At 33.8% G+C, this 27,837-nt stretch overlaps 1 protein-coding gene and 1 pseudogene across 4 annotated transcripts in view; one reads left to right on the top strand and one right to left on the bottom strand.

Annotated features, from left to right (window-relative positions):
* LOC143223555 (potassium voltage-gated channel subfamily KQT member 1-like) overlaps positions 1-27,837 on the bottom strand; it is a 147,873-nt gene that overhangs the window by 60,688 nt on the left and 59,348 nt on the right. The gene's annotated exons all lie outside the window — the stretch shown is intronic.
* LOC143223850 (uncharacterized) lies at positions 1,277-26,767 on the top strand (annotated as a pseudogene).

Genomic DNA, 27,837 nt, shown 5'->3' with positions numbered 1-27,837 from the left:
CACTATTGTGAATTCAGTGAAGTCACAATGTATTGATTTTTCTAAGGCGCTCAATGATGCGTCTCTGTCAATTAACCATCTCAAATCAAAGATATAATATTGAATGCCATGGTCACGTTACATAATTCATTCAGTTATTTATATTCGAGCAGTGTAGACTACCTTTACACTAATTAACCAAAAAGTTAATAAATCATTATATTGAGTGGTATGTGTAACCTGCACAATTTATTAGACTGCACAGAGGGTTAATGGAACCTTCTCTGAAACGATTCTCATATAATAATGTTTGATTCGCGGTGAATTCTCTACAGTTCAAGGACATCATGGGTAGACTTATGACTGGAGAAATATTCTTATATGGCAATTGTTAACTGATGTAGCACCAATGAACATAAAATTATGAATACAAAATACTTTGACGTTTTCCAGAAAAGTAGAAAAAATCACAAATTAGTTTAGAACAACAACGGGATCTTTAACCAATCTTTTGCAATACCGTCACCCGAAAAGAGAAGTTAAAAAAAAATAGCACTCCGACATCAAAGGTCATTGTGCTGAGGTAGGACGATAATGAACATCTTGTCTTTCGTCTGCTTAAATATGGTCTTGAAATCCGTGTTCATTTACGGTGAGTGATCTGTGAATGGTTTGTCGAGATGTTTAGTGTAAGATTGCCCTCTACACGTTTGTCAAAAGCTTGTTAATGACAAAATGTGTTTATGACGAAAACAAAATATATTTGTTAAAGGCAGAACGAGACCTACAAGACATAACACTTATAAAATGCGACTAAACCGAATATATAGCGCACCACTGGTTACTGAATACTTAATGAAGGATAATTAGCCATTTAAGATTGAAATAAAGAGACAGCTGGCTTTATGTAAATGTTAATTAATATCAAAAAGTATGAGTTACCTTAATGAATGTAACGCTTCTGTAATGGTACTGTTGCCTGCTTGGTGAAGTGATATCGAAACATTACACTTTTGAAACGTAAAACATTACTCATTACTTCTTTATAATAAGCCTCCCAGTGGCTCAGCGGTATGTGTGCGAACTTACAACGCTAAAAACCGGTTTTCGATAACCGTGGTGGGCAGAGCACAAATAGCCTATTGTGTTGCTTAGTGCTTAATTTAAAACAACAACAACAACAATCTTTATAATAAAATAATGATCAAAAATATAATTTCAAACCTAGACTACAAAGTAAATGAAGCATCGAAAATCACCCAATGTAAAGTCAAATCTAGACTACCTACTGCATAAGATGTCAAGCACCACAAAAGCTATGTCAAATCTAGACTACCTACTACGTAAGGTGTCAAGCACCACAGAAGCTATGTCAAATCTAGACTACCTACTGCGTAAGATGTCAAGCACCACAGATGCTATGTCAAATCTAGACTACCTACTGTGTAAGATGTCAAGCACCACAGAAGTTATGTCAAATCTAGACTACCTACTACGTAAGGTGTCAAGCATCACCGAATTAATGTCACATTAAAGAAAATCCTGGATTATATTTGACTTACTTTATTTTACGTATTACTTCATAAGTGAAGACCAGTAATACAAAATAATAAACATTAATATGTAGGCATGTGTGTGTATATATATTAATGTCACATTTCCATACTTAAGACCAACTACAATTACGAAACAATAAAGTTACATACTTAATACATTCCATGTTGAAACTTACAATTATAAGCTCTAAATAAAACATTATTTGCACAATGTTACAGCGTACATCTATAAACTATACAAACTAACACTATATCACGTTGAAGCTTATAACTATAAGACGTATAAACCAACATTTTCCCATGTTGGAGCTTACAGCTGTGAGTTATATAAACCAACTATATGATGTTCTAGGTTACATCTATAAACTACATAAGCCAACGCAAGCTCATGTTTGAGCACACCACTATCTATAAGCTACAAAAAGCGGCATTATCTCATGTTGGAGCATATAAGTAATCTAAGCCAAAAACAGCTTGGTTGTGAAAAGAAAAACGCAGCTAAGAGCAAATGTATTTGTTATAGAAATAGCGGCTTAAAGGACTGATGTCAGAATGTAACCAAGGCATTCAAGAATAAGTTGTCTGTTTCCTTGAAGCTAAACACAAAGCTACACAATGGGTTATCTGTATTCTGCCCACTACGAATATCGAAACCCGGCTTCCAGCATTGTAAGTCTGCAGACATACCGCTGTGCCACTGGATAGGGGAGCTCTAAAAATATATTTGTCAATTTTATTAACGATAGCACAAGTAACTCAGCTATTCAAATCTGTACACATTAAACTCTGTGTCAATGTTTGTTACATGACATGCGAGGATATTCAGAATTCCATAAACACTTCTTGTGATATATTGTTAAAACTCTTTTAAAAGTTTCAAGAAATTTACTTTCATCCAAAATGTAATGGTTTCATTTATCTTCTGTTCCCTTGCAATTTCTTGCAATGTAAATACGCCACCTGTATGTATAGATCATGATAAATGTCACATATTTTATAATCAGCATTTCAGACGCTTATCTTCCTGATGTTTAAATAATGAAGTGCAAAACGACGTAACAATAATAATTAATAGTCACAAGCATTTGAATCAAGCTCGCATTGTATATTGTACCCTTGAAGGTATGGACCACGCATATTAGACTGTGTCAACCCTTGTAGGTATGGACCACGCATATTAGACTGTGTCAACCCTTGTAGGTATAAACCATGCATATTAGACTGTGTCAATCATCCATCTCATGAACATACTGCCCGGTTTCTAGAAGAGTAAACTCTTCAGTGTTCGTGAATATGGTGCGGATAGCTTCGTTTACTTCAAGTATAGACATTTTGCTCAATTTGGAACACATCCAAATAGCAGCCCCACTCCCATAAGTATCCTTGTTGTGTAAAAGAAACTTGCTGTAAAGAACAATTCCCTCTTTGTCAAAATTAACATTGCAATAAAGAACTTCTAGAATAAAGTGAAGAAGGTTTCGCCAAAAATAACAATAAAAACGTGGTGTATCTTATTAATAGTTGGAAGTTTCTTCAGAGGCCATGCACAATGATGCCAACACTACAGTCTTAAAATGTTGGAAACTTTTAATAGGTTCACGCTGGTAACTTTCTCGATATTGCAATAAATATTTTACCAAATGCTGTGCTTCAACATTCTTGTTTTTCAGCCATCGTTTTGCTACGTACATTGTTATGTTTGAAGGTAATGTGTTGCACATTCTATTATACTTCTGACAAACTGAATTTACAACTAATCTCGTTATTCGACACTTGTCTAGCAATTTTAAATTTGACTTTATATACGTCTTTCTTATAGTGTGTTTACTAATCTCGTGGTGTTTGTAATAGTTTGTCTCTTCTGGCTTTACTTTTGTATTTTTTTATAATATGCTATAGATTTAAACTCTTAAGATCAGAGTTGGCAGTATAAGCTCATCACTTGCAAGTCCTTGCACTTGGGTCCTCGCGACAGCCTCGTTTTATTCTAGCACGTACAACTTCAAGATTAGTACCATACCTATCTTTAACACATTATTATTTCACAAATTATGGATTAGTATAATAATTATCCTATGCCAAATGTTTTTTCCAGAGATAGATTACTATAATATCTATCCAACGCACAACACTTTACTGAATATGGATTACTGTGATATCTTACTCGTGCACGATTTAGTATTGAATTTGAATTTCTTTTATAATATTTACATCTAATTATTTTTATACGAAGCCGAGAGTAATAACACTATAATGATCTGAGTCCTTTTGTCTCAGGGTTTAGTTTATACGCCTGCCTCCCACTGCTAATCACAACTGCACTACAATTAGCACATTTGGAAGATGTTTGATATGTAGATGACATTATTAACATTGCTATTTATTATTGTTTTAATTAGTATTGTTAATAGTATTGAGACCGTTGGGCACCCAAAGGATGCAGCTCCAGTAGGAAGGGGTATCGACAGGTGAGTGGAGATAAAAAAAATGCCTCGTGAGGGCTACGTAACTATTACATAGTATACAGAGCACCAGTAGTTTGAGTGGTACTCACCAAAAGGTATATTTCTAAGCCGCCATAAGAGCCAGAAGGAGTATCGTCGTCATGATAACAGATGTTGTCCAGAAGACGCGTTGTCAAGGTCACGAAATGGCGTCAGAGGTCGTGTAGATAATTCGCGAGGATAACACACTGTCATAGACTTTATAATAGCAATCAACTTCAAAAAATTAATAACATTGTGTTTGCAGTTTCACCTCGTAAGTAAAACAATCCGTTATTTTAATCTTACCAACTTTACAATTTTCTCCTACGTACCTCTTACAAAGGTGTTATTGAGAATAGTGTTTATATAAGTGGAAGATAATGAACTCATCGTAAGACGTCCTTACACGTGATGAGCACCTGTATTTAATTATTCAACAAACTTTTCACTCTTTGCCCATATAAGGCACGATACGTTTATCACAGTTCGAAATGTAGTGGTGTTATTAGTTGTTTTTTCAGCTATGGCTTTAAGTTTCAATTTAGAAATGTTTTCTTTTTCCTTAATGTCCACGCTTCTGTTAGCTAAGTCTATTATTTTGAATTGTTCAGTGTTAGGCCTCTTTCTACAGTCTTTGCTTGGATTATTGTAAATTCCAGAGTTGTTTGAATGGCTGCTTTGCACATGCTACTTAACTCTAGTAGCTAGATCGTTGATCCAATATAGCCATATCTAAAACATGGATACGTGTATTGATACACCACAAGCGATTTTCGAAAGTGAGTATTTTGTCTTTAAAAAAGTAAAAAGTTACATATTTGTTCAGTTAGTTCACTCTTAGGTTGACTTGGAGAAAAGTTGGTTATAAAAAGTTATTAATTTTCTTTTTGGTTTGATGCCATGAAAACCACTCAAGAACACCACCAAGGTTGGTGATCTCTAGATATTCTTGTGTTTAGAAATTAAATAACACTATGTAACATAAATTTTGTTCCTGGATAGTATGTATTATTTTTTAATTGTTTATGTTGTAAAAGTATAGAAAATGGCCATTATTCCCTTCAAACTTTGCTTTTGAGACCTGGATAATGAAACTTAGAAATTAACCTATTTTCTATGTAAAAATGGGCAAATTTGCACGTTTTCATTTACATAAGGTGTGAATAAAACAACATATGAGTCAAGATTTACATGTATTTATACTAAAGTTATACAAAAGTGTTTAGAAGTGAGTAGTTTTTCGAGATTTGCGACTGTAATGTAAATCACTTTCACGTATCAGTCCCCAAATATAGTCTTCTATCATGTTTTCGTTATACGCTTCCAGATCCAAAAAGCAAAGTTTGAAGAGAAAAATAGGTCTTTTCCATTTACTTTAGGCATAAGCAACTGGGAAATAACACTTTCTGCCCAGGAGCAAGAAAAAGTAAAAACATCGTTACATAGTGTAATCTTGAAACTTTTTGACATGATTCTCTTATCTAAATACAATAAAAGTAAGTGTGGTTTTTTTGTAGCCAAGCCACATTTAACGAGTTGCTGTGTACTCCGAGTGTAATCGAACCCGTAATTTTAGCGTTGTAAAACAGTAAACTTACCACTGCATCATTGAGGGGATACTATAGAACTATCATCAACGTATTTCTTATAAACTAAAGGTTTAAATTCCGATGGCTAGGGCTGTAACCAATTAGTTTCACGATAAGACAAAAATAAATGAGCTAATACGATGATACCCGCTGGTACGGCGGTAAGTCTTCGGATATACAGTGCTAAAATCAGCGGTTCGATTCCCCTCGGTGGATTCGACAGATAGCCCGCTATGGCTTTACTATAAGAAAACGCCCACACACGATAATATGTGAGTAAGTGGTGAGCCCGTGGCCACACCGTCAACTTGATAATATATCTTATTACTAAACACAAAGGAAGATTCTTTGGTCGTAAGTTTAAGTAGTTTAGTAATTTAATATTTACTTAACCCACTAACCTTAGTGCCATCACGAAATCATAAATCACTACTAAATTTGGTCACTTCATAAAACAGAATGTTAAGTGTTAGTACGCAAGAAATGAATATCAAAACTGGTGATGTATACAGATTGATGAAATTCGATGAAATTAGAGAAATAAATGGAATCTTTAACAGTGCAGTCGTTATTTGTAAATGGAAGTAACAACTTTATTAAGAAACTAGCTAATTTGTAATTGCGTCTTTCCTGTGTCAGATACAATAGGTCTGATTGGCACAGCTGTAGTTTAGGAAGAACATATATAGATTATCAGTGTGTGATCAAAGAGATTTAATGTGATTGATCACAAATAATATTTCTTTCTTTAGTTTAAATAGCAGTTTCTGAAGTTTATTTTTTCTCTGGTGGATGAGATCTTTATCCAACACTTTAAACTCACTGGAGTCATTTGATATGGCACAAGCTTTATCGAGGTAGTCTGTGAATGACAACTCCATTCTTTTTGTCTGGATTTAAGAGCGCTAAATTATAAGAACTTTTTAAAGTACTGAAGGCTTCTACTTCATCGTTTTATAGTAATAGCATTTATCACTAGAGTTTAAGTAACTTAACCATTACTATCGTAGAAAATCTTTGTCCAAAGCTTGTTTTTGATAACTTAAACTAGCAACATATGGCAGTTATTTCCATTCCTAGCCGTTTTGCTACATCTAAATATAATAAATGTTACTGTTATAGAAAATATTTAAAATAACAACACTAACCATTTTAGATAGAACATTCATCTGAAATACAAAACATACTAAACAAATAAAATTTACAAACACTTGTAGTTTCAGAGTACAGCTTACAAACAAACTTTAGCTTAAAATAGACGCTGAGAGGCCTAAGGTCGGGTACTCGCCTACCTAATTAAACGTAACTGTTTATTTGTTTTTAAATTTCGCGCAAAGCTACACGAGGACTATTTGTGCTACTCGTCCCTAATTTAGCAGTGTAAGACTAGATGGAAGGTAGCTATTCATCACTACCCACCGCCGCGAATAGTGGGATTGACCGTTACATTATAACAACCCCATGGCTGAAAGGGCGAGCATGTTTGGTGTGATGAGGATTCGAACCCGTGGCTCTCGGATTACGAGTCGATCGCCTTAACCACCTAGCCAAACGTAATTGACGTGAAAAAATGTAAGTCTATTGAGTCTAAAGGTTTATTTTTGAAACGTTGTTTATTACAACTGGCATTTGTCGTCCATACCAGTCTACTTATCATGAATACCCTGCCCAAACAATCTATTGAAGAATGCAATTGAACTAAGTTTATAAACAACAGCGTGCAATTCGGGTTGAACTCAGTTTACAAACAATAGCGTGCAATTCGGGTAGAACTCAGTTTACAAACAATAGCGTGCAATTCGGGTTGAACTCAGTTTACAAACAATAGCGTGCAATTCGGGTTGAGCTCAGTTTATAAATAATAGCGTGCAGTTCGGGTTGAGCTCAGTTTATAAACAATAGCGTGCAATTCGTGTACCTCAATATACTTTACAGTAACACCATTTCGCTCACTACGAATAAAATTAAACATACAGCAAATAATCAGGGGTTTAAATGAGGTCGGTCAAAAAATATAGTTTAGAATATTTTTAAAAATGAAATAAATGTCTGTCTGTAATCGATTCAGTAATGTTTATATCAACTTATACTTTAAAGCTAGATTAACTTTACAGACCTTTAAATGTAACAGCATTAGTTGTTTCATAAACTCTGACATATCAGTCTGTAACAAACAGTATATTTTTTATTTTTAAATATTAATAAGCTTTTGATCTCACGTTATAATTGTTCATCGATGTTTCATACTCATAAAATGTGACCTTCTAAAACTGACGTAGATTTTGAAACAAAGTTACGATAACACGTATTAATTCTTCATTTAAAAATCAATATTAGACGAAATATATTGTTTTCAAACATAGTATGTTTGGATCATTGACGGTCATATGACAAAGGTCACTCTTTAGTTGACCAAATCTATTTTGCAATGTGCAGGAAGCAGTAAAATCAAGGTCGATGTTCATATATAAACTGCAATCAAATTAGATTACAATAAGTTTTAATTCTTGATGACGAGAAACCCACTTGAAATAAAAATGTATCTCAGAACGGCTGGATTGGGTATTAACACTTTTACTGATAAGGAGAGAACAACGTTTCGACCTTCCTAAGTCATCTTAAGGTTAAGAAAACACCTTAACCTAAAGATGACCTAGGAAGTTTGAATTCAACAATTGTGTAGTTGCAGTGCCTTATAGTTATTCTAGGAGCAATTATGGACAATGCATTTACCGAAAGTATGTTTTAAAATTCACTCCTGAAGTAAATGAAACAAGCATGGTTACAGAGATATTTTGACATTGATAATGGAGGAAACGGAGAAGGGCCAATGTGTCACATCTAAAAAGTAATAAAATCATGTGTAATACGTGTAGATAGGAGAAACAGGAAGAACTATGCATATCTCAGACCACATTAGTGTTTCATATACTTATAAACAACACTAAACTGCCCCAGTGAAACACTTTCTATGCTTAAGGTACCGCGTTGTATAGCATTCAAAAACAACATGTCATACCTGTACACTTGTCATTATTACTTTCAGTTTTAACACTTGTGTACCGTGGGATATCACACAGTCTCACAATTTGTTTTTATACTGCTAGTAAACTCTGTATCCTTTGAACTTATTACTGTATCTTTGCAGCTTCTATTTACCGTATATGAATTTCTATATTATAGTTTTTTTATCTAATCATAAAACATATTGTGGTTCTCTTTAATTTTGTATTTCATATAAATAATATATGTAATATGTTAGTATACTTCATTAAAACAAAAGTGAACCAATAATAATAATCTTTACATTGTTAGAAACTAGTTACATCAAACTCTAGAAACAGAACATTTTAAGCAGTTTTATTATTTAAAGAATATTCTAACACCAAACAGTTGTATATAATAGCCCTGAGAAAGGTACAAAGGAGAAACGATAGTTAAAATAAAAAGTTATTTTACTTGGTGTTTAAAGGTCGTTTTTTACAAACCTTTATTTCAAAATATATATTTATGTAGGATATGATCAACAATGCTCTGAGATGTAACGAGCTAAATGAATTAAAACGTAGTACATTTCTGCAATCAGGCAGAAGTTACTTCCTTCCGTGGCCTCTAATCGTTGAAGAAACTGAAAACTTAAGAGCCTCTGAATACTTTAAATTACTCTCATATTGACTGATGCATTTTATACACTTAAATAATCACGTTTCCTTGGCCCGGGACGGCCAAGTGGGTTAAGGCGTTCGACTCGAAATCTGAGGGTCGCGGATTCGAATCTCCGTCGCACCAAACATGCACGCCCTTTCAGCTGTTGGGGGTTATAATGTGACGATCAATCCCACTATTGGTTTGTAAAAGAGTACCCCAAGAGTTGGCGGTGAGTGGTGATAACTCGCTGCCTTCCCTTTAGTCTTACACTGCCAAATTAGGGACGGCTAGCGCAGATAGTTCACGTGTAGCTTTGCGCGAAATTCAAAACAAACAAATAAACGTTTACTTATTTATTTCACCGACACCCCTGGTGGAAAGACCAGTAACATGGAACCAGTAAAAAGAGGTGTGATTCCAACGGTTGAATTGATTTAAATATTTACATGTCAGAACAGTGTAAGCTAACTTAATTTCCTTTATAAAATTATATTGATTAATACGTTTCTCTACACTCGTTTTTCTGTTTTTTTACAGGTATCTGTTAAACATCCCTGCAAGGAATACGATGAATTGATCTTCAAAACAAATCAGAGTAAAAAAGTGTATTGTTGTTAGAAAAGTGTATTGTTACAAAAGTTTATTGTTGTTACAAAAGTATATTGTTACAAAAGTGTATTGTTGTTACAAAAGTGTATTGTTGTTACAAAAGTATATTGTTACAAAAGTGTATTGTTGTTACAAAAGTATATTGTTGTTACAAAAGTGTATTGTTGTTACAAAAGTATATTGTTGTTACAACCATACGGACAACCACTTGCAAACATTATAAACACATTCAATAAAAATATTCAGAACATACTGGGCGAGACAATAAGTCACTTAAACAACAGAGGTATAGTTGGAGTTTGCATTAATTCTAATCATCTGGATGATCCAATAAGTACTTGTTTACAAAATAAATGACTGTTTCCATCCGATATGATTTTAACCAACATTGGAAAAGTCAGCCACAGTAAAAAAAGGACATACCACGAGACGAGTTTTTTGAAAACTGAAGTCACTGTATTTGAATTACCTTTAGGCAGTATCAGTATTCAGTCTTGATGAATTTTAAAACGATCACTTATTTTTATAAAAAATAACAGTAAGATCTCAAATATAATAGTTATTAGCGAAATCCGCTGCTTACAGTAACACTGCACAACAATTTGTTTGAAATGTTTTGCTTTCTGAAAACTTTTGCTGATTGTGACAGGTACCAATATAGTTTTGGTTTTGCTTCATCACGTAGGAACTCTGAGAAATATACAGTTAACTGTTTACCGGCAATAACGTATTTAATTGGGTTTATGTTTCTAATACGCTATTAAGTTCAACATAATTAAAAGTGCTTTGCTCCTGATTTTCGTTTGTATTCAATGTCCGGTACATCACGTTGTAGTAGTCAGCAAGCATTGACGGATTCCAGTTGCCCTGATATTTTTCCATTGTAACAATGTCCTGGTGAAACTGAAGATTTCGATGAAACGGTACGTGATGGGCAAATTTGGATGTGATTTTCGTGATCAGTAACCAAAAATCTACAAAAAACACCCAACAGTGCTCAAGAAGCAAAATTTTTGATGTGCAGTGTTATAGTTCAAGACTTACATGTTACATAGTATGTTCTGGACATACTTTGTGGAATAGGAGAAATTTCGAGATTTGAACATTAGTTAAACACTAAAATACATATACTCTGTGTGTGTGTTTTATTATTGCAGAGCAACATCGGGCTATCTACTGAGTCCACCGAGGGAAAACGAACCCCTGATTTTAGCGTTGTAAATCCGTAGACTTACCGCTGTACAAGCGGGGGACTCAAATACATATTGTATCTTCAGGCAGTTTCAGCACGTAATTTACAAAGGTCCTGAACGGTTTCTTCAGGGTAAGTTATTATTGTTCTGGTTACAACAAAAAAGTTAATACCTTAAACAAACATCATTATAGCGGTTGTTGTAAAGTTTGTTACAGTAAGGAATGTTCGAAAGGCCAGCCCTTAGTTTGTGCTGCTTGTAAAAGGTTTCGTAAACCAGCAGACTGTTACAACAGACATAGAAAAAATAATGGAAAAAAAAGATATCTATTAAGATTACTGAACGTTTTACCAATGTATGAAATGTTTTTTTAACTGCAAAAAAACGTAAATCATAGTGAAGTAAAATGTGCATGATGTAAATAATTTGTTTTAAATAACAATTTATATTTTCTCCAGAATAAAGACTTCCAAAAATCATCTAATTTTTTTTTAGACTGACCAAGAAACCGGAATTCATGAGGTAAATTATTGCGTGGTTCATCATTTTAATAAAAAAGAAACAGTTTTCAAAGTTTATATGACGAATTTTATAAATTCTTGCTTTCGACAGATGGAATACCCACACTGCTATAGCTCATAACAAGAAAGGTTTTGAAGGGCATTTTATTTGGAATTATCTTATACATCAAGGAATAAATTCTGACCTTATCGTAAATGGAGGAAAAGCTATGACTCTGGTCGTCAAAAGTCTGAAAATTAGAATTATTGACAATTACAATTTCATGCCCATAGCATTATGATTGTTTCCAAAAACGTCTGGTTTAGAATAATTGCAGAGAGGATAGTTCCCTTAACTTTTCAACGTAAAATCAAAACAAGAGTATTTAGTTCTCATACCGAATGCCAGTTTTTATTCTCCCAGCACCATTTTAACACTGGTAACGAGGATATTGTTAACGAAGAGAGGATGAGTAGATCTTTGACTTTCAAAAAGAGATGTACAGGTTACAAAAAATAATCTTATCATTATTGAAAGTTGTTTCTTTTATTAGGTATTGCCAGTCAGGCACGGAAATACTTCAGCTGTGCCGATCAGAGGTAGACATACTTTGATCATGCCAATCAGACATAGACATACATTGACAATGCCAACTAGATATAGACATACTTTGACGATGCCAATTAGATATGTACATACTGTGATGGTGCCAAACAGCTGTAGACATACTTCAATGGTGCTGTCTTCAATCCAGGAAGTGTTGCTCACAACCTGTAACATAGACCACTTCAGGTAGAGAACTATTACTTCTATACGCATGGCTGTAACAAAGGCAAATTTTATATCATTGTGATTGATAGTTCTTGTACCTAACAATGGATACTTTACATCCAATAACTATGGCCAGGTAAGAATCTAGTGGTTAGGCCATATACAGAAATCTTAAAGGGTCAATATCTAAAATGCACTTCGTAATGGTGAAAAATAAATCCTGAATTATAAAGTAGGAAATTTCAGTAACAAGCTAAATACAATTTATGTATTTCAGGAGTGTTATAATCACCATTGTTGCAATAAATTTTACGAATCTGACACAGAAAATGTTGTTCTAAACAGAACCTTGCAGCTTGTTAGAAAGCATGCATTAGAAAGGCAACAACAACTCTTAGCTCTAGAGTATAAGGTTATATCGATTTAGGAACATAAATTCAAGAAGATTAAAGCTAATGATTCAGACTTCTCAAATTTCCTCAGGGACGATACCATAGTTTCCCGCCTGAATATACAAGACGCCATCTATGAAAAGCGAGTCAAAGCGACAAGATTTTTGTGTGATATAAAGGAAAGAGAAGAGCTCAGATATGAAGACCTTACATCCCTATATTCGTGGACAAATAAATACTGGAAGTATCCAGTTGAGCATCCTACATCATAACAACAAATTTTGTTGCTTTAAAAATATATTTTGGATTTATAAAATGTCAAATTCTAGTCCAAACAAAAATCTACCATCCAGTTTCATTTATAAGAAGTAATGGCAAATTAACGTTTCTCTCACAGATATCGAGTGTGGATCACCGAAGAACTGAAAAAAGCAGTCAAATGTAACAACCATACAATGAAAATAGATGATAGTTACCACTTTCCCGTTAAACATATACATCTTTTAACAATTATATTGGCACGTTTCTTAAAATAAAACAAATTAATTCTGTAAATATTGAAGGTAAAACAAGATTATGTTGCCCAGTTTGCTGAAAAGGAAAGATTGCAACTGACCCAAAAAAACATAACCTTTAACCTAAATTAAAAGATCACCTGAAAATTCTTTTTCGAGACATTGGGGTATATCTGACGACACAAACACAATCTGTATAAGATGAGTTCCGTTTCGTTTAATTTTTGTTAGGGTTCAAGATGGACAACCGTCTACAACACCTTTTCACGTGTTCAGTGTCAGGTCCAACGGAAAGTGGTAAATCACGTTTATGAGCAAAGTCTAAACTTATAATTGTAAAAGCATGGTGTTATGGTGAATTTCCACCACTGCGTAATGTATTAATGTACACTATTCCTAACACTTGTCGAAAGATTGCCCGAAAAGTTTCACAGTCTAATAAACCAATTCTCTTTGTCATTTTTGATGATGTTACGAGTAAATACGTATTTTATACTCTACAGAAACTATTTCATCAGAGAAGGAAATGCGTAATATTAGTTTAAATTATCAACAAACTATATTGTTCAAGAATATCGGAGAAAAATTTCACTTGAATGTTTTAACGAGACAAATATATCCGTCACGTCTCATATATTTTGAGTAAGCTGATCAAGATATAATAAGACAACAAATGGTTATTTATTCATCAATTTGAAACTTCAAACGCCTGAATAGATGCGCCTTAGGACAGGAATTTTTCCTGAAAATAAAGTCATAGTGTACATAGGAAAGTAAATTAAAACTGATTTATTTATTATCATGATTATGGCGGTGATAGAACTAGAAGGACTTTTCTGAAAAACTGACTGTATGTGCTTAAAGAATTGGCATTCAAATGTTTAGCCACTGAATATATATATTCTGTTCTTTTGTTTTCAAGTGAATATCTTTTTTGATAAAGATCGATGTGCTTAAAAAATTGGCATTCAAATGTTTAGCCACTGGCTAAACATATTCCCTGGAAAAACTGATAAAATCGATTATCCCTACCTTTACAATGTGACCAGACTGCTGAGAGAAAATTTTACCATCATTCACGCAAATGGAAGAGACAAAGCCGGAATATTAAGACGTCTGCTTAAACTTTCTTGTTATAATCTGGAATTGTTTGGATTACCGAGGGTTAATCAACTTCCAGAATCAACTCTATCTTGTCATTCATATTAAAATTGATTATTATTAATAAACAAATCATTATAGATGGAGCTGGCTGTCAAGACTGCTTCAGTTAAACAGAAAATAAACTTACAAATACAGAAAGAAGGTTTTTATTATTACTCATGGCACTAATACATTCATTATATGGCAGTTTGGCAGAACAGGCTGTTGGTCAAGCTGTTGGAATATAAAAATATGGAACAAACAAAATGAATTATTCTCATTTCTTGATGCATGGCATGTTAATTTTATCAACCCATAGTTTATGGAAAAACAGTAAATAAAGTATTAAACTCTATAAATAATTATATGAATTCTGTCACACAAAATAATAGGCTCGGCATGTCCAGGTGGGTTAAGGCGTTCGAATCGTAATCTGAGGGTCGCGGATACGAATCCCCGTCGCACCAAACATGCTCGCCCTTCCAGTCGTGGAGGCGTTATAACGTGACGGTCAATCCCACTATTCGTTGGTAAAAGAGTAGCCCAAGAGTTGGCGGTGGGTGGTGATGAGTAGCTGCCTTCCTCTAGTCTTACACTGCTAAATTAGGAATGGCTAGCGCAGATAGACCCTGAGTACCTTTGCGCGAAATTCAAAACAAGCCAAACAAAATAATATGTTATCTGTAGAAAATAAAATAAATACGGTAAACCATCGGCAACAACGTCATCAGACGTTTCATTCACAAGCCATGGAACCCTTTAAAAATTAAAATAGAATTGTTCACTCATGAAAACTTAGAGATTGTCGATGTTCCTCAGAATTATAAAAAGAAAGCTGAAATGTTATTAAACTGGGTATTTTTCAATAGGATATAACGTGGAGGGATCGAAGAAAATTTGTGATTAGGGAAAGATCAGAACAGTAACATAATCGACTTAATCCATGATGAACTAAAGAAATGCTAGAATTTAAACCCTATTAAATAGAAAGAATTTGCAGAACGATTATCAAATATGAATATTCCACAGGAAATTGTTAGAAATGTAGTCGGATGGGTGTATATTAAACACGATTCACGTGCTAAGAAACATAATTGTACTGTATTTAAATTGACTCATTTTTAATAAACTAGCATTGTATTATTCATTCACTTGTCTCTTAACTGTCATCATGAACTGTTGTCAGCCTTTTCAGCTTAGTAATATTTTAAGCAATCTAAAAAACAAAACTGATGGTAAATTAAATAAAAGTAAATGACACAGTTAATAAAACTCTACAATTTATTTATTATAACCTTATACATCCTACTAGTTGTGGCAGAGTACAGCTTTTAGTTACATGTGTGAAAGCGTTAGAAAAAATTCATCACTATAAAACAAATTAAACACTGGTTAAGTCGTTAAGATACATACTCGTAATCCAAGGATCGCGGGTTCGAATCCCTGTTACACCAAACATGGTCGTCATTTCAGCCGTGGGGGCGTTATAATGTTACGGTAAATCCTACTATTCGTTGGTGAAAGAGTAGTCAAGAGTTGGCGATGGGTGGTGATGACTAGCTGCCTTCCCTCTAGTCATACACTGTTAAATTAGGGACGGTTAGCACAGATAGCCCTCGTGTAGCTTTGCGCAAAATTCTAAAACAAACAAACAAACATTCTACAGAAACCTGTTAGATGTAAATATTCGAAAACACAAGTGATCGTTTCAGTGGTCGATGAACAAAGGCAGGCTGTTTGGTGGATCTCTCTAACGTAAATCAATGTAACATCAAATTAAATATTTACTTACGTGTATCAATGTGTTTTCTAAATATACACGAGTTGTTCCACTTAAGAATTAAAAAAAGATGCGAACTCGTCAAATCCTTCAAACAAATTTTAAAACACAGTCGAAAACCCTGTAAACCTTAAACAGATTCTCGAATGGTATTACTTATTCTCTGTTTCAACGATATCTCAAAGAACAAGACATTCACCTTTTTACTACACGTAACATCATCTGTAAAAGAGTTAATCGCGCTCTTAGAACTAGAATGTGGTGCAGTATATTATCCAGCATAGCAGATACACTTATATCACTATATTGAAACATCTGGTCAGTGCCTGTAACCACTCATTCCATCACAGCGTTAAAAATAGATCAATATACATTAACCAATGTAATCAGTGTGTATGGTGTTGTAAACACACTACAAACCACCCATAAATGTTAAATTTCGATTAAACATAGGCGATTAAGTAGGCATTAATAAAGTAAAACGTCAAATTAAGAAAGGGTGTACGCCTGGTGGACAGAGGAAATATTTACGATCTCGAGAGAATAGAGAAATCCACAAGGTGTATAAATTGCGAGATTATCGCAGAAAATATTTCTCCTTTATTGAGAAATGAAGAAGAAAGATGACAAATGGATGTTAAACCTGTCACACAAATTACGTTTATTATTTAAATTACCTTGTGATGGTTTAGTAGTGTTACATAGGAAATTAGATCATAAATCAAATCTATCGTTCAAACTACCCACAAAATGTGAAGAATAAGATATTTTGTAATAACAAAAGTATCCATAAACCTAAAACCAACATAAATTGAACCCATTATCATAAGCTTTACATGTTGGATAAATTATTACTATAGAAATTAGAAGCGGATTTTGGTGGCTGTAACACATAACGTTCCATATTTAACGTCACCGTCTGCAGTCTGGGAAAGTATTTTATCGCACTGAAACAGAAAAGCAACAGACAAGAATTAAAAATTAAAACAGGTTACCACTAATGGATTTATGGTGTGTTAAGTAAAATATTGTCAGTACAGCCCCCTGTCAGTCACATGACTACACGAACATCAAACGAAGCCTAAGATGGTCTACTTAATACTACTGAAAGAAGCAGAAATGGAATTTGCATTTTAAATATGTATATAAATATTTATTAGTCCACTAGAACGGATATATATATATATATATATATATATAACCTTGATATTCTTAACAACCAATTCGGAATAGTAATAACTGTGTTTGTTTATTTATATTTATTTACAAAACTGCACAATGGACGATCTGTACTGAGCCCGCCACGGGTATCGAAACCTGGTTGCTAGCGTTACATGTTTGCAGACTTACCACTGCTTCATCTGGGAGAGGACTAGTAGTTGTATATTTGTTCTTAACTAGTTGTGTATGTGGTCAAGGTTATTTCACAGTATGTGTAGTCATTGTGTTACAAGGAACACTGGTGAACATACTAATATGATAACATTTTAGTGTGTTATTCTAAATATTTATTTTTTCGGAAGAATAGAAGTTTCTTCACACCAAACATGTTGCTATTTCTGTGATCAGTCTAGATTCAAACATTACATTTTTATATTATAGAAATGATCCGTTTAAATTTAAATTCAACAATAAGTTTAAAATGTTCATAAACCACATTATTACGAAAGATACACACCTGTAATACTTAATCAATGGCAGATGAACATTGGTTACAGAAAAATCCAATAGAAAACAATAAGACAAAGATTTATGTTCAGGTACAATTCTCTTACAATAACAACAACAATTGAATCACAACCTTGATCCAATCAGAAGACACGGAACAGTTATTGAAATAGTTTCTAGCGTTGGAATCTTCATCTGATGTCCTGGTAAGCCTAAAATGAATTCTCAACTTTATACTCAGATGAGATTTTCCAGATTATATTTCTTCACATCTCCGGTTTGTACTCGGATGGGATTCTCTAGTTTACCTTTCTTCACATCTCCGGTTTGTACTCGGATGGGGTTCTCCAGTTTATCTTTCTTCACGCCTTCAGTTTCTATTTGATGAAACACTATATGTCAGAACCTGTTATAGGAGAAAAAGCTCATAAAAACTTGGATTTTGAAGTTGCTTGTTTTCCATAATTCGTCGCTATAATCCTTGCTAAAACTTCCCACCTAAAACAACGTGATCTGAATAGAGTAACGAATGGAAGTCGACATAAAGAATCAACAACACATCTTCCATTTTACCATCAAACTTTTCTTCCAACGAAAACGTAGTTCATCTTCCTTAAGCCTATATTGAGTCTATTGGAGAACCAAAGAAAAGTCCTTATATCATGTCTTCAGAAAGCACGAATTTCGAGTTTATGTTCGTTGTGAGGAGAAATCTAAAATAAATACTGTTGTTTATCCTCTCGAATTATTTCTAAAAAACCTGGATGAGGTCCACAAGATACTTTTGGTCTTCCTCCTAACGCTTTTCTTATTTGTTTTGACAAGTCCCTACAGTATCACTCTTCTCTTTTCCTTCCAAGTTCGTAATATGTGCGACGGTAGTGATAATAAATGTCATTAATGCTTAACATTCTTGTCTCGTGCAAGATAGCAAATAGAAGAAAAAACAATATTATCTCCATTTATTACACTAAGTATGTTTCCACCTATATTAACTCTAATTAATCTTTGAACAAGAAATGTATCCATATAACTTCATATCAACCAACAGATAACGAAGATGTAAAGTAATTTATCTTCACTGACACCCAGTATTATTTCTTTATATATATGTGCATATATATTGTTCTTCAAACGTTCGAATATGTCAAGGTAGCATTTTTTCCCTCCAAGCATACGTATACTTTAGTGTATCCGATTGTTTTTTTAATATGCGTATACTTAAATGTCTTATTGTTTTTATTCAAGCATACGCGTTATTCAGTGTATTCTACTGTTTTATTCGAACATGTGTATTCTTCATTATATTATATTATTTTCATTCAGACATATCTATTCATCAATGTATCTTAATGTTTTCTTTTAATATACTTATACTTCAATGTATCCTATTGTTTTTCTTCATACATGCGTAAAATATTCAGTGTATCCTTTAAATATACGTATACTTCAATATATCCTAATTTTTCTTCAGACATGCGTAAATTTCAATGTAACCTTTTGCTTTCCTTCAAGTACATATATACTTCAGTCCAATGTATAAAAACGATTTTAACAAGTCGTCTCAGTACCGAAGTTATTCTGATACTTCATTTTCTACAAGTACCATACAACAGTACCAACAGAACGAGCGAAGCACTCATGTTTGTGTAATTACACAAACGTACTGGAGTTAAGTTTCAACAGAGAGTGAAATAGTTTGTCAGTTTTACAGCACGTGCACTGTTCTTTAGAATTCGTGATGTCAGATCGTGCATAATATTTCGAAAAAAAATTAAAGAATTTTTTCACTTCACTTTCAAAACTCATGTAAGAATTCTTACAAGGTAAAATATATGGAGTCAACTCAAAAATTTGATTTCAAAGAATTAGAAAACCCTAAAGGATGTTGTGCAACAACACAAAACAACCGACACAACTTGAAAATCACGACCTTCTTATTATTTTTGAATGTCATAGGTTTACACTCTATGTCGAAAGTTCGTTAAATAAGATATACGTAAATAAAACCGGAAAAATAATAAAGAAAGCATTTTTTATGTTACAATTTACTCCTGATGCCAACGAAACAAACATTAAAACACTTAGCAACCAAAAATCATAAACCACTGTTATAGGTTTTCTACTTCGTGTTGATTTCTGTTACGTTTTGTACATCTGCTTAGTCTAATCCAAAGTAACACAGAAGTTTTGAACATTCAACAACACTTACATATACTCACAACCTAAAATTAGGCATTAGGCTTAGCACACTTTATTTGTCAACATCTGAAGAATTATCGTCATACTGTTTAACTCAAGTATTCTTTAAGTAATTTATGAAGATTTGTACTGAATAATGATAATGTTTGACTTGAGTAAACAAGGACCTGGCATGGCCTAGCGCGTTAAGGCGTGCGCTTCGTAATCTGAGGGTCGCGGGTTCGCGCCCGAGTCGCGCCAAAACATGCTCGCCCTCCCAGCCGTGGGGGCGTTATAATGTGACGGTCAATCCCACTATTCGTTGGTAAAAGAGTAGCCCAAGAGTTGGCGGTGGGTGGTGATGACTAGCTGCCTTCCCTCTAGTCTTACACTGCTAAATTAGGGACGGCTAGCACAGATAGCTCTCGAGTAGCTTTGTGCAAAATTCCAAAACAAACAAACAAAGACTTGAGTAAACACCCTCTCGTCGTTGTAATACTCCTAACGTCTGTGTTTAATTCTCGAAGTATTCCGAAGTAAAGTTGTGTGGTTTCTCAACAGAGAAATAACAGTAATAAAACCGATTGACTGACAGTAACTACACTAGTCGAAAATAACAAGTAATGAAATTAGCGATTACATTATGTTCTCGCATTTTAACATTTTTTTATTACAGACTTGAATCAGGCCTAAATTATGGTTGTTTTAGACAAAGTTTCAAATTTTAGACTAGCAAACAGTAGAACTTCCAGTGGTGGATACATGATTTTTAGTGGTGACGGGGATGATCGACTAAGTAACAGTGACTTAAACCCGACCCCAAGTAAACTTTTCCTTGTTACTGCAACGTAAATTTCATGGAATTAATTTAGAAACATATGTGACTATGAACTCTCATTTATTGATTTTATTCTAAAATATCAAGTTACAAGTAACCGTACAGCACTATACTAAATCACACAACATAGTGCATGTGACAATCAACTTTCATGTATTCCTAAATAACATGTTACAAGTAAACATACAGCAAAAATATTCCAATTGAGATGGCCAGTACTTTATATTTCTGATTTCCCATTAACCTACAAAATTTTGGTATGGCCAGTAGGGGGGTGCATCTCCCCATCCCCCCCTCTGTATCCATCCCTGAGAACTTCAGCTCAATTTTATCAAGTTAACGTATTAAATTATAATTCTTTGTAATTCTAAAAATAATTGAAGTTATTACATAATCAATCTAAATAATTATAGTTAATAGCCCTTGCAACAATAGGAAATACAAGGAGTGTAACTTACAGTAATATAGTTACATGGTTAAGTAGACGAATCAGAGATGCTTTAACAAGAGCAATAAGATTCGTAAAAGAAACATGGAAGAACTAGATCGAATGGAATACAAGCGAAAAACATGATTAGTTACAGAAAAGAAATGTTGAGAGACACTGGAAGACTGTCATTATCAGGTTAGTAAGATACCAAGATTACCATTAATATGTATATGGTATTGAGGGGCCCGACATAGCCAGGTGGTTAAAGCGCTCAACTCGTAACCCGAGGGTCGTGAGTTTGAATCTCGGTCGCACTAAACATGCTCGCCCTTTCAACCGTGTAGACGATATAATGTAAAGGTCAATCCCACTATCCGTTGGTAAATGAATAGCCCAAGAGTTGGCAGTGGGTGGTGATGACTAGCTGCCTTCCCTCTAGTCTTACACTGCTAAATTAGGAACGGCGAGCGCAGATATCTCTCGTGTAGTTTTTGCGCGAAATTAAAAAAACAAACAAAGGAATTGATGAAGATGTACAGAACTTTGTTGAGGTTACGTGACTTCAAATGTCCAGTTTTTTAAGAAACCAGACGTCAAGTTTTCTACCATATAATAAAAAGAAAACAGATGGTAAATTTACTGCCACACAAAACCAAGAAACATGGTGTTTTGCCACAAAATATCAACGAACCTGATGCCAAGTCTGCTGCTACACAATAGGACCTAGTGAATGTGGACTTCATAATTTAAACTAAATAATAAGAAATCGAGGATCGCTATTAACCAATGACAAGGAATAGCAGCAAGAGACTATTTCCATAACAGCTATGAAATATTGTCACATGTAGAGGTTATGCCAGTTACTAATTCAAAGTTTATAATAATTCTTATCCTACAAAATTCCCAGTTAACAATAGATAATTACTGTATAGAGCTGATGCTTCACAGAGTTAATTCCACCTAATAGGCAAATAGTAATGATAAAATATCACGGAAACCACTTCAACCTCAGTTCAATAATGTTTAGTTTCTAAAATGAATTGGGGAAAAAAAATTGATTGAGTGGGGAATATGCACCACAAAGAATATCACCAACAACACTCATTTAGCCCATGAAGATGGAAGGTACACCTTTTCAAAAGCTCTCGGTTTATGGGATTTTTATTAATTTCTATCAAGACGTCTTGAATCTGTGTGTTTTTCTAACATCATGAAAGTAAAAACAGTTAAAGTATTATCCTGAATTCCTACAAAAAAATGATGGCAGTAATTACCACTCAGAAAGGCTACATTAACTGAATCAAAATATAACATTTAGTTGTGACGAAGAAAACTGCTCATTTGCAATGTTCCTTTTTAAAAAATCCTCGCTCACGAAGTAACAAAACTACAGAAGAAAAACAACACTATGTGATTTGAGGTTAACACTGACGTTTCTCTAGATACAACATGACGAGTGGATGGTTTGAGATCGAACTGACGTCAGAAAATCCTGCGTATACAACACGACGAGTAGATGATTTGAGATCGACATTGAAGTAAAAAATTCTATGTATACAACATGACGAGTGGATGATTTGCGATCAACCGTTACATCAGATGTTTCTTTGTACACAACAAAATTAGTGGGCGATTCAAAATTTCTTTGTATACAACATAAACGAGTAAGTGATTTAAGATAATCACTCCCAACAGAAGTTCCTCTTTGTACACAGTGGATAACACACATAAGTAGAAGACACGTGATAGCACTTTGAAATTATATTCAAACATGTTCATGTCTTAATCACCATACCACTAAATTAGCTCTTTGTGATTATTTGTTTAAAGAATGTTATTAGACCGGAAAATATCAGTCTTTTGGAGCGAGACAAATGTAATAAACTTAAAATCCTTGAGGGAGTACTCGCTTTATTATTGAAACAGATTTAAGTCGGAAAATATATTACAACTAAATTAAACCTTGAAACTTAGAATACTTTCCTAGAGTTGTATCGCAGAATATTTGATGAGCTAATAACGCAACTTCTATGATTCTCCGCATAAACACGTCATCTAATTAACAGACGACTTATTACAGCAAAGAAATAAAACTTCCTACAAAATAAGCACTTTGTCTAAATATACAAGTGGTCGGAACGTATACCAACTGTCAAACACCGCGAAGACTTCCAAAACAGAAGCTATGAGGCAACACGGATTATATTACTCAAGTAATCTAGGAAAGTAAATTCACTGATTTCTGTTTGATTTACAGACTTCCTAGCCATCGGAATTTAAACTTTTAGTTTATAAGAAATACGTTGATGATAGTTCTATAGTATCTCCTCAATGATACAGTGGTAAGTTTACTGCTTGACAACGCTAAAATTACGGGTTCGATTACACTCGGAGTACACAGCGACTCGTTAAATGTGGCTTGGCTACAAAAAAAACACACACTTTTATTGTATTTAGATAAGAGAATCATGTCAAAAAGTTTCAAGATTACACTATGTAACAAAATTTTTACTTTTTCTTGTTCCTGGACAGAAAGTGTTATTTCCCAATTGCTTATGCCTAAAGTAAATGAAAATGCTTTTGTGACCTGGGAGCATATAGCGAAAACATGATGGGAGACTATATTTGGGTGCTCATACGTGAAAGTGATTTACATTACAGTCGCAAATCTCGAAAAAACTACTCACTTCTAAACATTTTTGTATAACCTTAGTATAAATACATGTAAATCTTGATTCATATTCAGACCTAATGTAAATGAAAATGTGCAAATTTGTCCATTTTTACATAGAAAATAGGTTAATTTCTAAATTTCATTATCCAGGTCAGAAAAGCAAAGTTTGAAGGGAATAAGGACCATTTTCTGTACTTTTGCAACATAAGCAATTAAGAATAACACATACTATCCAGGAACAAAATTCGTGTTACTTAGTGTTATAACTTACTATATTTCTTAATCTCTAACTGTGTCTACCCTCTACTCTTTATTCTTAAACGGATTTTTAACTTTTTATTTGAAAATTAGTTGTTGTGAAATACATGTAAGCAAATAAAGTTAGCAACTAAAAAAAAGATAAACACATAGTAGTTCATAACTTCTGGCATTACGTAATTCTATGCTTTGCCTGTTACAAAAGTCATTGTAAATAAATAAATAAACCTCTGGGTAAATATGATCGTTTTCTGTGTGAAATATCAAAAAGAATCCCAGCATTAATTAAACACATTAAGAACAATTAAGAACAATTGGCACTTTTGTTTAAATATTTTATGTTTCATATGTTATTATTGACGTAATATACAACAAAGCCATAAATCAACAAGCCGTTTGGTAGATAAATTGTTTGAGAAAAATTGTTTTTAAAAACCAAAGGATATCGATTCTATTCGTGATTCTACGATGAAGAAGTTACAATTTTAATGCGGACGCTACAACTAGAAATTTTTAAAAGACGTAATTTATCAGTTGAAAGCATAGAATAATGCGTTTATGCTCGACACAGGTAGGTAGTCCTTGTATAAAATAGGCCTGAAAGACAAAGCAAAATATCTTTGTCTTTAGAGTAATAAATAATCGTGGTTTAAATGATGTATTAAATTAAATACGACAAGGAAGGTTTAGGAATAAACCAATTGTTTCTCTTGCTTTTGTTTCGAACGATTTTATTATTTTCTTCTTATGTATAATTTGTTGTTGTTTGCGTGCTAATGTAGCACATAAAACAAGGGTGGCCAAACCGCGGCTCTTTGACATATGTGCGACTCGCGGAAATATGTTGTCTGAGCTCCTTTTTGCATCACGATTAACATAAAAGGTAAACAATTTTCAAGCTTTATAATTATTTACCAGGTATAAACTGGGTTAAAATGTAAGTTTAATGTACTTAATAATTTAAATCCTAATTTTTAATGCTAGATTTGAGTCAGGGATTAAAGAAATTTCGGATCAGCAAGAATTACAGAGTAATTGTACTGGAGAATCAGTAATCATAGAAGCCGGTGCTGACAATGTTAGTTTCAGTGGGTGTGGCTTGCGATCGCGTGATTGTGGCGTGTGTGGCTGTGTTGCGGGCAGTGAATTTAGTGTTAGTGTGATACTGTCCGCTGTAGAGTTTGGTTGCATTGCGTGTGTTGGAGCTTACTGTTTCTTTTCACTTTAAATTTTTAGAAGTGTCTGTGAAAATTTTGTGAAGAAAGATGGCATCATCAAATTGTAAAAAGCAAAACTGAAGATGAAAATATACATTATAAGCCAGAGTGGAAGGAATATTTTGCATTCACTGTTAAAGGAGGTAAACCTATGTGTCTTATTTGCAACGTGTTACTCAGTCATTACAAAGCCACTTGAAACGCCACTATGAAAGAAATCACAAAATATTTTCGTCTGATTATCCATCTAAATCAGAATTACAAAAAAACAAGTTAACCGTGTTAAAATCGTTCCTAAATAACCAGCAGATACTGTTGACAACGTTCAGTAAGGAAGTTAATGCAACGATTGAAGCTAGTTTTCTGATACAATGGAATATTACTTGTGCTAAACGCCCATATTCTGATGGTGAATTTGTTAAGAAGATTATAGCTAAAGTTGTCGAGTATTAGATTCAAATAACACAAAACTTCAGCGACTAATAGCACAAACACCAGCTTCACGCCACACCTCACAGAGACGTATCTCCCAGAGCAGTGCTGATATTGCAGGCAAAATGATTTAAAGAATTCCCTTGCATTCAGCTTGGCTCTTGACGAAACTACAGACATACAAGACAACCCACAACTGGTAGTATTTGTTCGTTATGTTTCCTCCGATGTAACTGTGAAAGAAGAGATGTTGGACTTAGTAACACTAAAAGAAACAGCTCGTGGTGTTGACATTAAAAACGCGCTTGACGGAGCCTAAACAAATGCTGATATTCCAATGGGTAAGCTCATAAGTGTTGCAACAGACGGGGCACCTGCAATGGTGGGGAAAAATACAGGATTAATTGCACTTATGAAAAGTGATCCCAGCTTTCCAGAGTTTCTTACTGTTTATTGCGTTATTCATCATGAACACCTGGCAGCCAGATACTTCAAGTATGAAGATGTTATAAAACTTGTTCGTGAAATTGTCAATTTCATACGAATAAATGGGAAGGCCTACCAACAGTTCAAAAATTTTATTGAAGAACTGGAGCTTAAAGATAAACCCAGTGATGTCTCTTTCTATTGCATTGTGAGGTAGCTGTCAACCAGTGACGTCTTAAATAGATTTGTGGATCTGTTGGAGCCTATTATTACTTTTCTTGAAAAAAAGAAAATATTCTATCCTCAACTGGAAAATGATGAATGGATGCAAGATCTAATGTTCCTTACAGATGTAATGAATCATCTACAAACTCTCAACTTATCACTCTGGGAGAAATATAATATTGTTTCTGATCTTACTTAGACAATTTTTAGCTTTCAGAATAAAATAAAACTTCTTCAAAGAGATATATTGTCATGAAACTTCAGTTATTTTCCCAATTTCAAAAGGAGAGTAAATGTATTCCCTGATATTGAAATAAAAGGCCACAAACTAGAAGAATACAAAGATAAATTACAAGACCTGCTTGATAATTTCCTAGATAGGTTTGATGACTTGCAGAAGCTAAATCCGTGCTTCCCCTGTCTTGTAAACTCATTCATGGTCAATGTGATCAATGATGGTTGTCCAATTCTCGAATATCTGGTTACAGAATCATCTGCTGTGAAAATGAAACTAAAAGAACTACAAGAAGACCTGGGTCTTAAGATAATCAATAAATAATTGAGTTCTGGAAGCAAATTCCAGAAATAAAATATCCTGAACTGAAGAAAACTGGTGTGTGGCTCAATTTTCAGCACAACATACTGCTGTGAATCACTGTAATCTGTGAGAAAGTTTGTGAAGTTGAAGCATAGTGCAGTCCTTACAAATCAACACCTTAACGAGCTAACTCATAGAGCCTTGACAACATATCAACCGGAATTTCAACGACTCACAACCAAGATGGGAACTCACAAAACCTCTCGTAGCAGTAAACAGCCTGATAATTGTATCAACGTCTGTTTGTGTCAGAAGAATATTATAATAATACTGGGTTTTGAGTGTTTTTCTTATAGCAAAGCCACGAATGGCAATCTACTCCGCCCATCGAGGGGAATCAAACCCCTGATTTTAGCGTTGTAAATCCGGAAACATACCGCTGTACTAACAGGAAACTATGATAATACTAAAATTTTGTAAGTTGGTATCTGATTAAAATATCTCTAATTTCATTGTTTTACATATTTTTCTTAATGTTTTGACCAGATATTTACTAAGACAAATAAATATAATTGAAAGTATCTGTTTTTACCCCTTTTATTTTTATTTTTAGTAGTGTCACTTGATGTTAATAAAGTGCAAATTTGCATATTTTTCTTAGATAATTCCGCAGTTCATTACTGTATTAAATACGCTCAATATAGTTAAAATAATAATCAGCTAGGATTTTGAAAAAATGTGATATATATGTGTGTACTTTGAGATTATTGAAACTAATACAAATTAAC

This window comes from Tachypleus tridentatus, chromosome 8 (genome assembly GCF_004210375.1).
Source record: "Tachypleus tridentatus isolate NWPU-2018 chromosome 8, ASM421037v1, whole genome shotgun sequence".
Taxonomy (NCBI): domain Eukaryota; kingdom Metazoa; phylum Arthropoda; class Merostomata; order Xiphosura; family Limulidae; genus Tachypleus; species Tachypleus tridentatus.
Note: the sequence above shows the minus strand (reverse complement) of the source record. Positions and strands in the feature narration are given on the sequence as shown.